Consider the following 14,029-nt stretch of genomic DNA (forward strand, 5'->3'; position numbering starts at 1 on the left):
TGAGCTTGCAGGGTGTAAGAGAGTGAGAATGTATCTGTGGGGGTGTGGGATGTGTGCTGCCATGGATGTGAGCCTCCACCCTGCCTCCTCCTCTGGGGGATCACTATGTACTTCAGAGCCCAAGGCCTGTGTGCTCAGCCCCAAGACGAGAAGACTAGGGTGGATCACCACTTGCAGACTATTTGGGAATGACTATAAACACTCAAATGAATGTGCCCAGCCTCCTCAAAAAAAGGTTCCCCCTGCAAGCTCAGGATGTGCCCCAAGTGTTTAGAGTTGGCCACTCCAAAGGGACATGCCTTTGGAGTCAGTGAACAAATCATCCAGAAAAGGAGGCATGTCATTCTGGAGGTGTGGGATGTGGGCACAGAAAGTCCACTGTGGAATTAGGCCAACAGCCCCAAGTGGCAGAGGGAGGAAGGATCATATATGCAAATCCCTGTGGGTCCCATCACCTCTTGTCACTGTGCCTTGGAATCATGGGGAAGTTTGCAGGAACATAGGAGACAGCTCAGCAGGGCTGCTGAAGACCCTTCGTCTCAGGCAGGCAGACCCCTGGGTGGGGTCTAGATGTCTGCCTACCATCCGAAAACTTGGAGGTCCTTAACTCTTCTCGGGCCAACCTCCCACTATTGGGTTGATGAGGTCCAGAGAGTCCTTCTCATTGGGTGGCCTCTGAGGTCTTGCATTGCCAGAGACAGCTCACAGGGGGGCCTGGACTTTCCCCACCCCCACTCCATCACGATCTCTGCACTTGCTAGCTTCCAAGCAGGCCTAAACACTCTGACAAGGGTCCCTAAACCATTCATAACATTGAGTTTCAAACTGAGCTGTGGGAAGGAGACAAAGTCCAGTCAAGTTGGTGGTGTGCCCAATATGCCCAAGCCAGAGGATGGCAGAATTCCCTTTCTGTCTGCTCCAGACTGGCATTCCCTGCAGCAACTCCGGAGCTTTCCCTGGAGCTTCCTGCTCTGGCTTCTACCTGAACTTGGCATCCCCATGTGCCAATTAGAGTCACACCTCCCATTTAACCAGAAGCACATTTTCCAGCTTGTTCTTCCACCAGGCTGGGCTCCAAATGCCTCTTGTGGTTGTTTCCCGAAATCAAATCCAACCTCAAAGCACGAAGATTTGCCATTATTAAAGACGAGCAAAAGCATATGCCCCAGGCTCTGGAGAGAATTTCTAATGAGGATTCCAAAGATCACAGCCGACTCATGAGCTCTTGGAATCCGATGGGCCCTTGACAGTCATGGAGCCCTCTAATTACACTCCCTGCTCATCCAGCTGCACCCGCCGCCATGCCTTGCCGCACTGCTCCCACGACAGTCGTCTGTGTGATGTAGAGATGGTGTTTAAAGTGGGTGTATAAAGGGAAAAAAGTCAGGCACGGTCAAAATTACCCTTACAAATCCCTTAGGAGAGAGACCAATCTACCATCTCTCCGTGAGTCCAACACAGCTGGGTTTTCCTTCAGCATTGGAACAAATCGCTTTTCTTTGGGTTAAGCACCAGATGAGGTTGTTGGCTTGATTTGAGGGACCATGTTACATAAAAGATGTGAGTCTTAGAATACCAGAATCACCCTCAGGGTGATACTCAGAGGAAGGGAGGCACAGAGAACCTAGAAGCCACTGGGAAATTGGCAGGATTCAGTCTCCTGTCTCAATGCCTGCTCCTTGAGTGGATCAGGGGTCAGAATCCCCCACTTTATTCTTCACACACACTCTGTTGTTGTTATTGTCATTATTATGCTGAATGCACATACATGGTCGAATTCAAATACATGGAGTACGGTCTCCCTGGAAGACGCATCCCTTGCATTACAATATGTTTACATCCTTCAAGGCTGCTTCTGCATTCTAAATGCCACTTCTTCCAGGAGGCATTCCCAGATTGCCTGGGTTGGAAGTGGTGTTCCCCAACTATGAACTCCAACAGTATATTATCTATACCCTTCTGATGACTGCTGCCAACCTGTGCCTCATAGCATAGTAACTATGCTTATATCTTATCTTCCCAAATTTGTTCAAGTCCTTGTCTGTTTCACCTTTGGGTCTCCACAGAATCTGGCCCAATATCCTCCATATACCCCTTATCAATAAACATTGACTCAGTAACTAGATACACGAATGAATGAATTTTTTTAAATGGCTCACTTTGGAAAATAAAATTATCTCTACCCTGCTGATACAGAAGTATTCTACTCCTGGACTCAGGGCAAGCTAGAATAAGGACTTCCATTTGACCTGACCGCATAGATTATATGCCTGCGGGAAATGACACTCTTTGCCTTTTCCACTCTGTTCCTCTGCCAAACTGCCTTCCCTGACCAGATTCCTCCCATTCTGATTGCATCTGGTGGTGTATATTCAAATAGCAACAAGGGTAGAAGCCTCATCCCAGAACTCTGCCAGGTCAAAAGAACAAGGTACGATATCCCCATTTTATGCATCAGGAAACTGAGGCTCAGAGGTATATGTCTCGCCCACAGTCACACAGCTAATGGACAGCAGGGTCTGGATTTGTGAGAGTCAAAACCTTTTCTGAAAATGTTTCTATTTAATCTCATGCTACCTCTGAGTAGAGATGTTATTCTGTTCAAAATGAGCATTCAATTTTTGTTCCCCACCCCCAGACCAATGAGAGGCCAGTGGACAGTGTCCTGATAACTCATACCCCATGGGGGTGTGCAGTATGAAATAATTTAGGAGGCTCCCTGCTGAAGAGCTAAGATCCAAAACATGCCTGTGAAGTGGGTATCAGCAACTCTAAATGCCCCCTTAGAGATGCCAGGTCACCTGACCCCTTTGCCTAGGTCTCTCAGGTGCTGGGATTTCTATGTTTTCTTCCAGGACCCTAGCACCCAGCTCTGGACCACACACCATGGGCAGACTTCCCTTCCTTACTCCTTCTTCCCATCTGTTTCCCTGTAGCCAAGGACTGTCTCTGCTCCTCCAGAGGGCTAGCACAGCATGGGAAGTGGGGGCTTTAGTGCTAGCAAATCTGGATTTAAATCCTAGCTCAGCCTCTGTAATACTTGTCTGACTGCTGGCAATTGCTTAACTGCTCTGAGCTTAATGCCTTCATCTGTAAAATCAGGATGATAATACTCACACAAAAAGTTTGCTGACATGAAGTTAATGACCTATGAGTAGCAGGAGCCTAAGTTCAGACCTCATTTAGCTGGAATTCAGACCAATCTGGAGGGCACGCAGCAAGTGGATCTAAAGGAAGTCAGACCACCTGGGCTCAACTCCCAAACCCTGCATTTATTCACTTGCTGTGTGACTCTGGGAAACTTGCTTCACATCGCTGAGCTCCAGATTCCTCACCAATAAAACAGGGATAAGAATAGTGCTTAACTCACAGGGCTGCTTTGAAGAGATAACTCACAGTGTCTCACATTCAGTCAGTACTCAATGAATATTCCCCATTAATTATTAGCCGTCAGTAATTATGCCAGTGGACTAGTGGGCAGGTCTAGAGGGTGTTAATTTGCATGAGGTTTTGACTACAGGAATGGAGAGGTACATGAGACGTTTGTCTCAGACGTTGATCCTCGGGCAGAAGAATGAAAGTGAAGGAGCCATTTCCAGGTACCAGGTTACAAAGTGTGACACAGGGTGGTTTAGGGCAGTGGCATTTCCAGATAATACAAGGCTTCTATTTATTGAGCAGCTGTTATGTTCCCAGGCCAGTAGTCAGTGCTGAGGGTTGAGTGGTGAACAGGAGATATGGCCCTGCCTTCATGGAGCATGGAGTCTGGTGAGGCTTGAGGTAAGTTCTGGTGTTCTTGAGGGAACCCCAGCAGCAGAGGCGAGTTCTAGGCTGCAGATATTCACTGAGGAGTCTGGAGAAGCAGAACATTAAAAACAATTACTGACCTCACAGAAGACACCCCAGGGAGATTCCAGAAGTAACAGGGTGAGATTGTGAAAGAGGAGTGAATGAGAGAGTGAATTTAGGGCTACGATGGCACTGTGACCTAGGGGCCAGAGAAACCTGGGGAACACCCGGTGCCAGCTATGGCATTACATCAAGGAGAGATAGTTTGTGCACCTCACAGGGCCTGCCCATAGACACAGACTCGCCGACACCTCCCACGATTTTTCTGCCCACGTGTGTTTTTACAACACATAGCCAGCACATATGGAGCTTTCCACAGGGTCCACACCTCACAGTGTACCCAGCAGATACACACCTCTGGGGCCCTACGCAAACCTGAGAAACCTTTCCCATTCACATCTTCACACAGTCCTGTTCTCCCTTCTGCTCTCTCTAGCGCCCTGTGGGATTTGAGGGCCGGAAAGTTGAGGGCCCCAGTCCCAGCTCAGCTGCTTACTAGCTGTGTGACTTCGCAGAGTTAAACTCTTTGAGCCTCAGTTTCCCTTTCTGTAAAGCAGGAATAGCAAGAGCTCCTTACCTCACAAGGGTGATGTGAGGATAAAATGAGCTCATGTATGTCAAGTCCTTAAAACTGTACCTGGCATACATCAAGGGCTTCATAAATATGTGTATTATGCGTATCCCTGCCCCAGGCACATGCATACCTGTGCCCTGCAAATAATGTGTCCTTCCATGAAACCCATGCTTGCTACTGGTCACACAACATATGTGAGTATCACAGTTTCTAGCCTGGAAGACACCCCCCAACACACACTACCCCGCAGACCCCAGGCCTGGTCTTCCTTCTCTGGGCAGTCCCACGGAAAGGCACCAGAAAAGCAGGAATGTCCCTGGGGCCTGAGCCCTCTGGGCTGGCGTGTGGCCCAGGAGCAGCTCTGCAGGTGGGGGCTGGACTGGGTGGCCTCAGACCCAGAGGTCTTCCTTCTCTTTCCATCCCCAGCAGAACCCTCCCTCCTGTGGTCCAGTGGAGACTCAGGATTCAGCCTGCAGCTGCCTCCGCCTTCTCCCATCTCGCTCCACAGCCTTTGTTATCTCAACTACTTTGAGAGTTCTCTTTTCTCCCCTCAACTCCTCTGATGCTAATCTCTCCCCATAAATCATACCCTCTAATCTTTTCATCACCTTTCTCTGATTAAAGCAGCCTCGGGGGTTGGGAGCTCCAGTCCTCGGTGACTAAAACACTTTGATGTCCAAAGACAGTCCCTGAGGCTGCATAGGCACTGGTTGGCGGCCAGGCCTCACCCACCACACAACAGGCCCAGTGCAGGAGGCGATGCGGACACGTCCCACATCCCAGAGTTGTCCTGAGCTGCCAGCATGGCCCGGCACCTCGAGGATTTCACAGATCTCTTCATGAATATTTCTCACTACATACTGGATGTCATTATTCTATTGAGAATCAATTAGCCCAAATGTTGTTATGACAGCTACAGAAAAATGATATTTTTAGATTTGCTTTATGCTGCTCTGTCTCTTCACAGAATTATTGAAAACCTTAAAACTAATCTAGTGGCGATGCCGGCCTCGATGGCAAGCCAGGGGGGATTTGATTTGAGAATGGGGAATTGTGGGAAGTGCAGGCTTTTCTCAATGAAGTGGGATCTCCTTAGAAGTGACTTCCAGGCTGGGAGGCAAAGCTTGACCTTGGGCAAGATACTTAACCTATCTGAACCTCAACTTCTGCATCTGTCAAATGGCAATAGCAGTCATCTCACCTCTAGTGTTCTTATGAAACACAACAATACAGGTAAAGCACTTAGCGGGTCATGGGCAGCACTGTAGGAGTTGCCCAATATGTGAGTGACCATTGCTAGTGGCCCTGGAGCAAAACATTGTAAGGGGGCTCTGGAGCAAGGCTTCCTAGGTTCAAATCCCAGCTATGACACTCTGTAGATGTGTGACCTTGGACATGTCACTTAAACTCTCTGAGCTAGCCAGGCTCAGTGGCTCAGCCTGTCATCTCGCGCCTTTGGGAGGCTGAGGTGAGTGGATTGCCTGAGCCCGCGGGTTCGAGACTCGCCTGGGCAGCGAGACCTCATTTTTGCAATAAATAAAAAAAAAAAAAATCAGCCGGGCGTGGTAGTGTATGCCTGTAATTCCGGCTACTCGGAAGGCTGAGGCGGAAGGATCGCCGGAGCCCAGCAGGTCGAGGCTGCGGTGGCCGGGAGCGGCCACTGCACTCCAGTCTGGGCGACAGAGTGAGACTCCAACTCGAAAAAAAAAAAAAACTCTCTGAGCCTCAGTTTATCATTCATAAAATGGGATTCATCATACATATTTTATAATGTTGTGAGCATTAAATGAGCGAATACAACTAAAGCACTTAAAAACCTGCCCTGGCTCAAAAAATGTCAGGATGGCTGTTGCTGACTTCTGCTACCCACCTTTGTTCATTCTGGCCCCTCAGCCTAAAATCTTTCCCTTCCATTCTTACAAATTCAGATCCTCCCAACAACAACATTTAGCTCAAATATTACCTCTGCCACTATGCCTGACGGACCGGGGCTGGAATTCTGGTTCTAAAAGTCATCACTGGGTGACCTTGGCCAAGGCATTTAACCTCTCTGCCTCAGTTTCCTCATCAGTGGAAAAGGGATAATAGTTTCCTCACCCCTCAAATGAGATACTGGCTGCTGCAGCCCTGTCCAGTTCTGAAGCTGGGCCAGCAATTCCTCATCCAAATACCAGTTCTCTTTGGAATCGTTTTTTAAACACCTGCACACTTCTTCCCCCACTAGGAGTGGTTTTACAGACTTACAGTAAACAAGGATTCTATTTTACAGAAAAAAAGAAAAAATCTTTGACTGGGAAGTCCGGAAACAGAGTTGGGAGAGAGGCAGTTCCAGGATACCCCCCTGCAGCCACATGCTCTGCCAAGACAAGAGCTTGTGTCAGAAAAAAGGTTACACCCTTCCGAACACCTTTGCTTTCAGCCAAGTCACACCCCACTCTCCTGTCCAGCGGGCTTTGTCCAGCTGGTGTTTAACAGCACCTGATGGCTGACATCTTTCAGCAGGGAAGGGAAAGGGCCAGAGGAGCAGGCTGGTGGAATACCCCAGGCGCCCCTGGTATGCCCTGGCTCCTGTGCTAGCCACCCCTGGCTCTCTGCCTGAATAAATTCTTGCAGTGCTCTAAGGTTCAGTGCAAATCAGCCCTTATTATACAATCTCTCCAGTCCCTTCATTTAGGATTACCTTCTCCTTCTCATCTATGTCCCCTCATTGCACTCTTTCTGGCTGCTGCTGTAGCCCTTGTCAAAGTTGCCACCTCTGACCCCAGTTCTTTGTGTGCAGGACTATCTCCCCTGCTGAACTGTGACAGAGAACCAAGACCTGGCTCTCATGCACTGAGCGTTTTTGACTCTGCCCTCCTTGTCTCAACCCCCTACTGTTTCCTGAGCAAAGCTATCCATGGAGACCGTTCCACCCAGTGCCACCTCGTTGGCCTCTGGAAGAGCAAACTGCTTAACCTTGTGTCCAAGGTCACTGTACAGTCACGGAGGCTATGCACGGCACAACCTGTGGTGTCGCTCACATAGCCCATGATGTGACAGACACCTTGAATTGTGTGCCATAGTGACTCTGCCTGTGCTTGGGATCTTTTAAAGATGTTTATTGATTCTGGATACTCTGACTTTTGAAGGCACCCCAAATTTTAAAAATGCACATTAAAACACACCCATACACTTCAGTAAATTCTTGCTATAAAAATAAATTTCAAAAAGATTTTTATAATTTGACTTTCAAAATGATTTGGCTAGGAGCAACTGATTTATGGCTATGATTTCTCAGCAATCATTGTACATTCTTCAGGATTCTGGAGAAAAGAGGAAAAACCAAATCTGCAAACTGGTTTCAATGTAAAGTAATTTTTATGAGTTTTGCCATTAACAAATTTGACTTAATGTTTTATGAGCATTTAATTAAATACCCACTCTTTTTTAATCTTGCAGTTTTTATTTAACATTTTGGAGTCAATAATTTATTCCACAATTCAAATATTTCCGTGGGTCTCAAGTGTGAGCACAGTCCCTTCCCAATTTCCCCCCAAATGACAAAGACCAGTCTATAACTTGTGAAGACGCTTGAATGGTTAGTGACAGGCCAGTGCTGTCCTCCCTTTATGTCCACCCTCTCCTTTATTTCTGCAGTTTTTGTGTAATTATTAATAGTTCCCCTTTCAATCTCTATGATGTGCCAGTTTGGACTTTCAGTTGCATGGTCACCTTGTGATAAAGGAAGTACCATAGAAAGAAGGATGACCCAGGTCTAGACCTACCCCAGAACAGGCTTTCAAAACAGGCTCTGGGCTCTTTTCCTGGCCAACCCCCATGGAGTCCAGGGACACTCATTCTCTGCCCCACCCCACCACCTCTATGAATGTTCTGGGGATCTCCACACCACAGAGTGTGGAACAAACTGCCCAGCATCTCAAATAGAAAGTCTTTTCTCATGCCCCATGAAGGCCTGTTTACCAAAGCCCTCATTTCCTGCTGCAGGGAATGACATCTTTCTTACAAGGCTGACAATGGACATTTTCATTTCCTTTCATGCAAGCCCCTCTCCCATCCATGAGGGTGTGCTCTGGCCCTGTGACCCCAACAATACAATTGCAAAACAGTTCCACACTGATACTCGTTCCAGAGTCTTAATCTATATATCTTTAAATCTTAAATCTTTTGTGGAACAAGGCAGAATATCAATTAATCAACCAATCAATTTCTCTTTTTAGTACCAGATTGTATTATGATTGTATCCATGGGTCCCCCTCCCTGGGCTATGAGCTCCTGGAAAGGGATGTGGGTGCCTCACATTTCTCTACATCCCCAATGCCAGCCCCAAGCATGCACACAGCAAAGCTTGCTGAAGGATTAGGAGATGAGAGCAAAGACTGTGCTAGTTCATATTTGTCTCTACCACAGTATGTGACCATTCATGGCAGAGGACCCCTGGAGGAGAGAGGCTCATGGAACACTTGATTGGATAGATGGATAGATAGGTGGATGATGGGATCGTTGCATATATGGATGGCTGGAGGCATGGTTAGATGGTTGAACCCTTAGCCTGGGAGATTAGGGTCCAGGAAGAAAATAGAGCTGTTTTGACCTCCTAATCATTTTTCAGGTCTCAGTTCCAATTCTCATAAGTCCTACGATTCCTATCCTTGGATTCTCAATATCCTTGGATTCCTAAGAGAATTTTATGTCTTTACAATAAACTTTCTTCTGTTTGAGGTAGTTTGAGTGGATCTGTTTTTTTTCTAACCAAAAGACTCTGACTCAGATAGGAGCCCTCCTTTCAGAGAGAGAGAGAGAGAGAGAGAGAGAGAGAGAGAGTTGCAGGGGCTTGTGATTATACCTTAAGAGGGTATTAGGAAGCATGGCATATCCATTCCTTCTTGAGATCTTCCCCAAGACAATGCTGCAAGGTTAGGCTGGTTATCAGAGTAATGGTGGCTCTTCTCAGTTTAGTGAGCCTCTTCTAGAAGTGCAGGTCTATGCTAAGTATTGGATAGACTTCTATGAACAGCTTGGTCCTTGTTCTTGGAGCTGTCCACCAGGTCCTAGCATCACCCACCAACAGTTGCTGTGTCATCTCAGGTAAGTCCCTCCATCTATATGATGTGAAGGTAGAAGGAAATCACTGAGCCTTTCCTGCTTTAACATTCTAAGGTTATGTGATTTGCCCAAGGTCACCAATATAACCCCACTCTAAATGATTCTCATCCTTTGGGTGGGATAGCAGGTTTGGCTCACCAATCCTGATGCAAAACCCCACTGCCTTACCAGCTTCCACACAAGTTCAGAGAATATAGCTTGATTTTGTAATTTTTTCCTGAAGATATGTGAACTCACACATTCCCCTAACTCACATTCCTCCTGACACCCAGAATTCCTTCCCCATTTTTCCATGTTTAAATCTAACTTACTCATCTAGGTAAGTTTCCTCCTCCAGGATGCCTTCCTTGCTCCTTTTTTGGAAACAACCTCTCCTGCCTGGCACCTCCTGTAGGGTGAAACACCTGCCTGTGTCACCTCCCTGGGGTAGTCTGATTTTCTCTGCAGGATGGTGAGTTCCCAGGAGGCAGAAAGGGATGGTTCTACTCACCCTTCTTTCCCCAAAAGGAGCTTGCTCAGGGATCTGATCTGCACACAGGAGATACCACTGAATGTTTAATGATATGAACAGCTAGGCAGTGATTTTTATGATATTGTAGAAAGATAGTTTATGACCTAGTAAATGCTCACAGATTATTGTTAGATTTTTTTTAAAAAGCCGATCACAAAACAGCAAGTATTATATGGTATAACATTTAGCTAAAATGTATTTGAAGGAGTGTAAGGAGATGCACATGTGCCAAGACATTCATTCACAGTGGCAGGATTTGGGGTGACTCTAATTTTCTTCTCTCAGCATATCTGTATTTATAAACATTCTGGGATGAGTATGTACTCACATTTGGAATAGGAAAAAAGAGAAAAACTATTTAAAAATAAATAAGTAGGCTGGGCGCAGTGGCTCATGCCTATAATCCCAACACTTTGGGAGACCGAGGCGAAAGGATTGCCTGAGCCCATGGGTTTGAGACCAGCCTGGGCAACTTGGCGAGACCTCATCTCTACAATAAATTTTTTAAAAAATTAGCCGGTGTGGTGGTGCCTACCTGTAGTTCCAGCTACTTGGAAGGCTGAGGTGGAAGGATCACCTGAGCCCAGCAGATGAAGGCTGTGGTGGCTGTGAGCATGCCACTGCACTCCAACCTGGGCGGCAGTGAGAGATTCCAACTCAAAAAAATAAATAAATGAGTAAATGTTTGTTAATGAATGACAGCGTGGACTCTAGCATGTTATAGGAGACTCTCATTTGGAGCTGGATCTTGGAGCAGAAATCATCTGACAGCAAGGCCCCTTACCACCCAGCCATTGCTGGCGGAACCCCAGTGTGCTTCTAAGTGTACAGTAGCTCCTACAGAGTTTGCAGTGATCAGTGATCACTCCTGGTTCAGTAGATGTCATGACATCCTACTTTTGCTAACAGCAATAACCGCAACACAGGCACACCACACATTACAGTTTACAAGGCATTTTTACATACACGTCCATATTTGCTCCTTATAATTCTACAAGGAAAGTATTGATATCTCCTAGGGACTGATGTGGAAACGGGCCTAGCCAGAATAACTGACAGGTGGAAGTCAAGATCACAAAGCTGGCAAGGGGTAGAGTCAGGATTTGGACCCCTGCCTTCCACTCGAGCCAGGCACTCTTCTCCTAACATGTGTGAATTTCCTGGTGTGCAGATCAGTCAGAGCACCTATGGTAACAAGGCACTTATGGTAACAAGGTACCCGGTGCCAGGGCAGTTCACTCCCCAGGAAGGCAAGTGAAGGGGACAGGCATTTTCTGCCTTAAGTCCACAGTGTTCAGCAAGGACCCTGCAGGTTGAGGAGGCATATCAACCACCGTCTATATAAACGGCCATCTCTGAGCACAGTAGCCATGTCCATGGCCAGCTATTAGGGACGAGCTCTGTCAGTAGGGGTGGGAGGCTGGGCAGCATTTCTGCTGGAGACACGATAGATGTCTGGAATCAGCCACAAATCCATCTCTCCGAGCAGAAGCAGGGCTGAGCTTGGGGCTGCACTGTACAGGGTGAGGCATAGTGGCAGTCCCAAAAGTTGGAGCTGCTCACGGCTTCTGGTCCCTAGAAAAAAACAAAAACAACAACAAAAAACTTCTGTCCTTAGAGATCACACAGATCCTCAGAAATATTCCATCTGTTGCCACCATGTCACCAAAAGGCCAGTTCCCTGGTTCCTCTACAGATCTCCTGCAGATCCATTGAGAAGCATCTAAAATTAATTACATTTTTAATAAAATAAGATTATAAGGAAAATAAAATACAAAGAACTAGGGAAGATATTGAATATTGAGTTTGTATATAACTTCCAAATTAAATCATTTCAAATGTTTTAATGAGAAGCTTGAGTTTGCTTCTGGAAACATTTTTTTAATATCAGCTTTTATACTGAGAGTGATTACACACGATTGATCAAATGACTCCATGAAAATAAGCAAAACTTTTAATGAAGAGCTTTTCAAATTCTTAACAGGAGCCATCAATGAGAAAGTTTGTTCTCGTGTGTGATAAAACACTTAAAATAATTTTTAAACAAGTATTTAACGCAATTATTGCAATTATATTTACAGAATTGAATAGGTCTTTATTGGCAAAAGAAATGTTGGAATTTCTTGTGCAAAGCAAATAATGGGTGCAGGAACCAGTCGATCTTTTCCACAGGACGCATTTCTAAATGACAATGCAGCCCTAGGCTGCAGACCAGAAATGCACTGTTAGTTAGAGCAGTCAGCCTCCAGGGATCCTGGATGCCTCTAGAGGGGCAAAGCAGGCCACCAAGGGCTAAAATATCCAATCCAGGGTCTCTGTTGGAGACTCAACTCCCCCCCCACACACACACATCTCCTTGATCCCACCCTGGATTGAGGACACCTTGGACACCTAAAACATAAACTCCAGTCACTCCTCAGGGCCTCTCTGCAATCTATTGCTGTCAAGGTAGAGGACACTTCCTTGATCACATCCAGTCCATCTCAACATGGGGTGCCAGAGGCCACTCATCCAGCTGGTCACTTACAGGAAACTCAGGGTGTGGTCCTTACCCCAGTAGGGAGCCCCAGTCCAGGGTACTCCCTGCCAGAGACAAGGAGCTCAAGAGTTCCAGATGCCCCAAGCGCCATTTGGCTGCTCTGAGGGTGAGTGGGTAAGGGGTATCAGCATTTCTGGCCCATCTGATGGGATGTTCTGGCTTGGAAGTCCTACCTGCTCAAAGAGTCTGGTAAAGCCAGAGATTTCCCAGGAGGAATTTGCAGCCAGCTTTGGAGCAATGGCAGAGAGCTGTGAATGCAGATGTTAACCAAAGCTGGCGCCCAGAGTTAACGCCATTGGGACGTTTAGCCTGCACTGGTCCCAAAAGCCACATGGATAATGGGGGCTTGGCCCAGGTAGGACCTGAGGGCCCTTCCCCACTATTCTCCTAGGTCCCCAAGGACCCTCTGAAAGGATCTGGAAAGTATACTGGGACCAAGGATCAAGTCCAAATCCCCATGCATGTGATTTGTGGTATCAGCCACAGGAACGTGAGGCCTGAGATGAGACCTGCATCCTTATTAGCGAAGGAGAAGAGGGGAGAGCGGCAAGAGGATAAACGGGGGAGGGGGGCTAGAGAGGACACAGCGGGATGGAGAGAATAAGCTTGGGACAGTAGTAAAAGACAGTAGTAAAAGACAGAGTCAACAGTAGTAAAAGACAGAGAAGGGGAGTGAAAGAGGGCTGGACGAGTGGAGAGAGGAGGAAATGGAAGGAACCGAGAGGAGAAGAAAGATGGAGAGACTGGAGGAAGGCAGAGGCGAAGAACCTAAGGGGATGCGCGCCCGTGATGGGAAGGAGCCGGAGAGGAGGGGGCGGTGGCTGGCGGGCGGCGGACGCCGGAGCCGGGAGGGCGAGAGAGAGGCGGGAAGTGTTCGCCTCGGTTCCTCAAACCCAGGACGCGAGCGCCCTTGGAGAAGTCGCGTCGGCGTAGCCGCCAAGTCCACGGGCAAGTGCAAATGTAAAGAGGCCCTGAGAGCACTTTGTGCAAATATCAGGCCGGGAAGTGCTGCGCCCGCGGCGCTGCCGGGCACCTCGCGCCCCCCGCGCCCCGGCCGCGCGCTAATTCACTTGGCCGTCACCTCCCGAGCGGGGTCGGCCGGCGCGGGCAGCCGGGGCGCGCGGAGGGCGCGGGGCGCCGCGCAGGGCAGGGGCCGCGGCCCTGCCTAATGCAGCAAAAGACAGATCAGCAGAAGCAAGGCAGGTGGGGCGGGAGGGGAGCGGACACCCGCGCGAAGTCATGGAAGGAGCCGTGGAGGTTGGAGGAGAGTGCTGGGCTAAGATCGGGCCTTGAGTTTGCGGCTTCCCCCTGCAGGCTGGGAGACTCGGAGCAACACCTCCTGATCCCCAGTTTCTTCGTCTGTAAAATAGAAAAATAAAGCCTCTCCGGTTCATCTCAAAGGCTCTTTGTGAGGCTGGACTGCAAAGGGCTTTGAAGAGCCATGAATTCAGTC

Source organism: Carlito syrichta, unplaced genomic scaffold (assembly GCF_000164805.1).
Source record: "Carlito syrichta isolate Samal-C Ts95f unplaced genomic scaffold, Tarsius_syrichta-2.0.1 Scaffold307331, whole genome shotgun sequence".
NCBI lineage: Eukaryota > Metazoa > Chordata > Mammalia > Primates > Tarsiidae > Carlito > Carlito syrichta.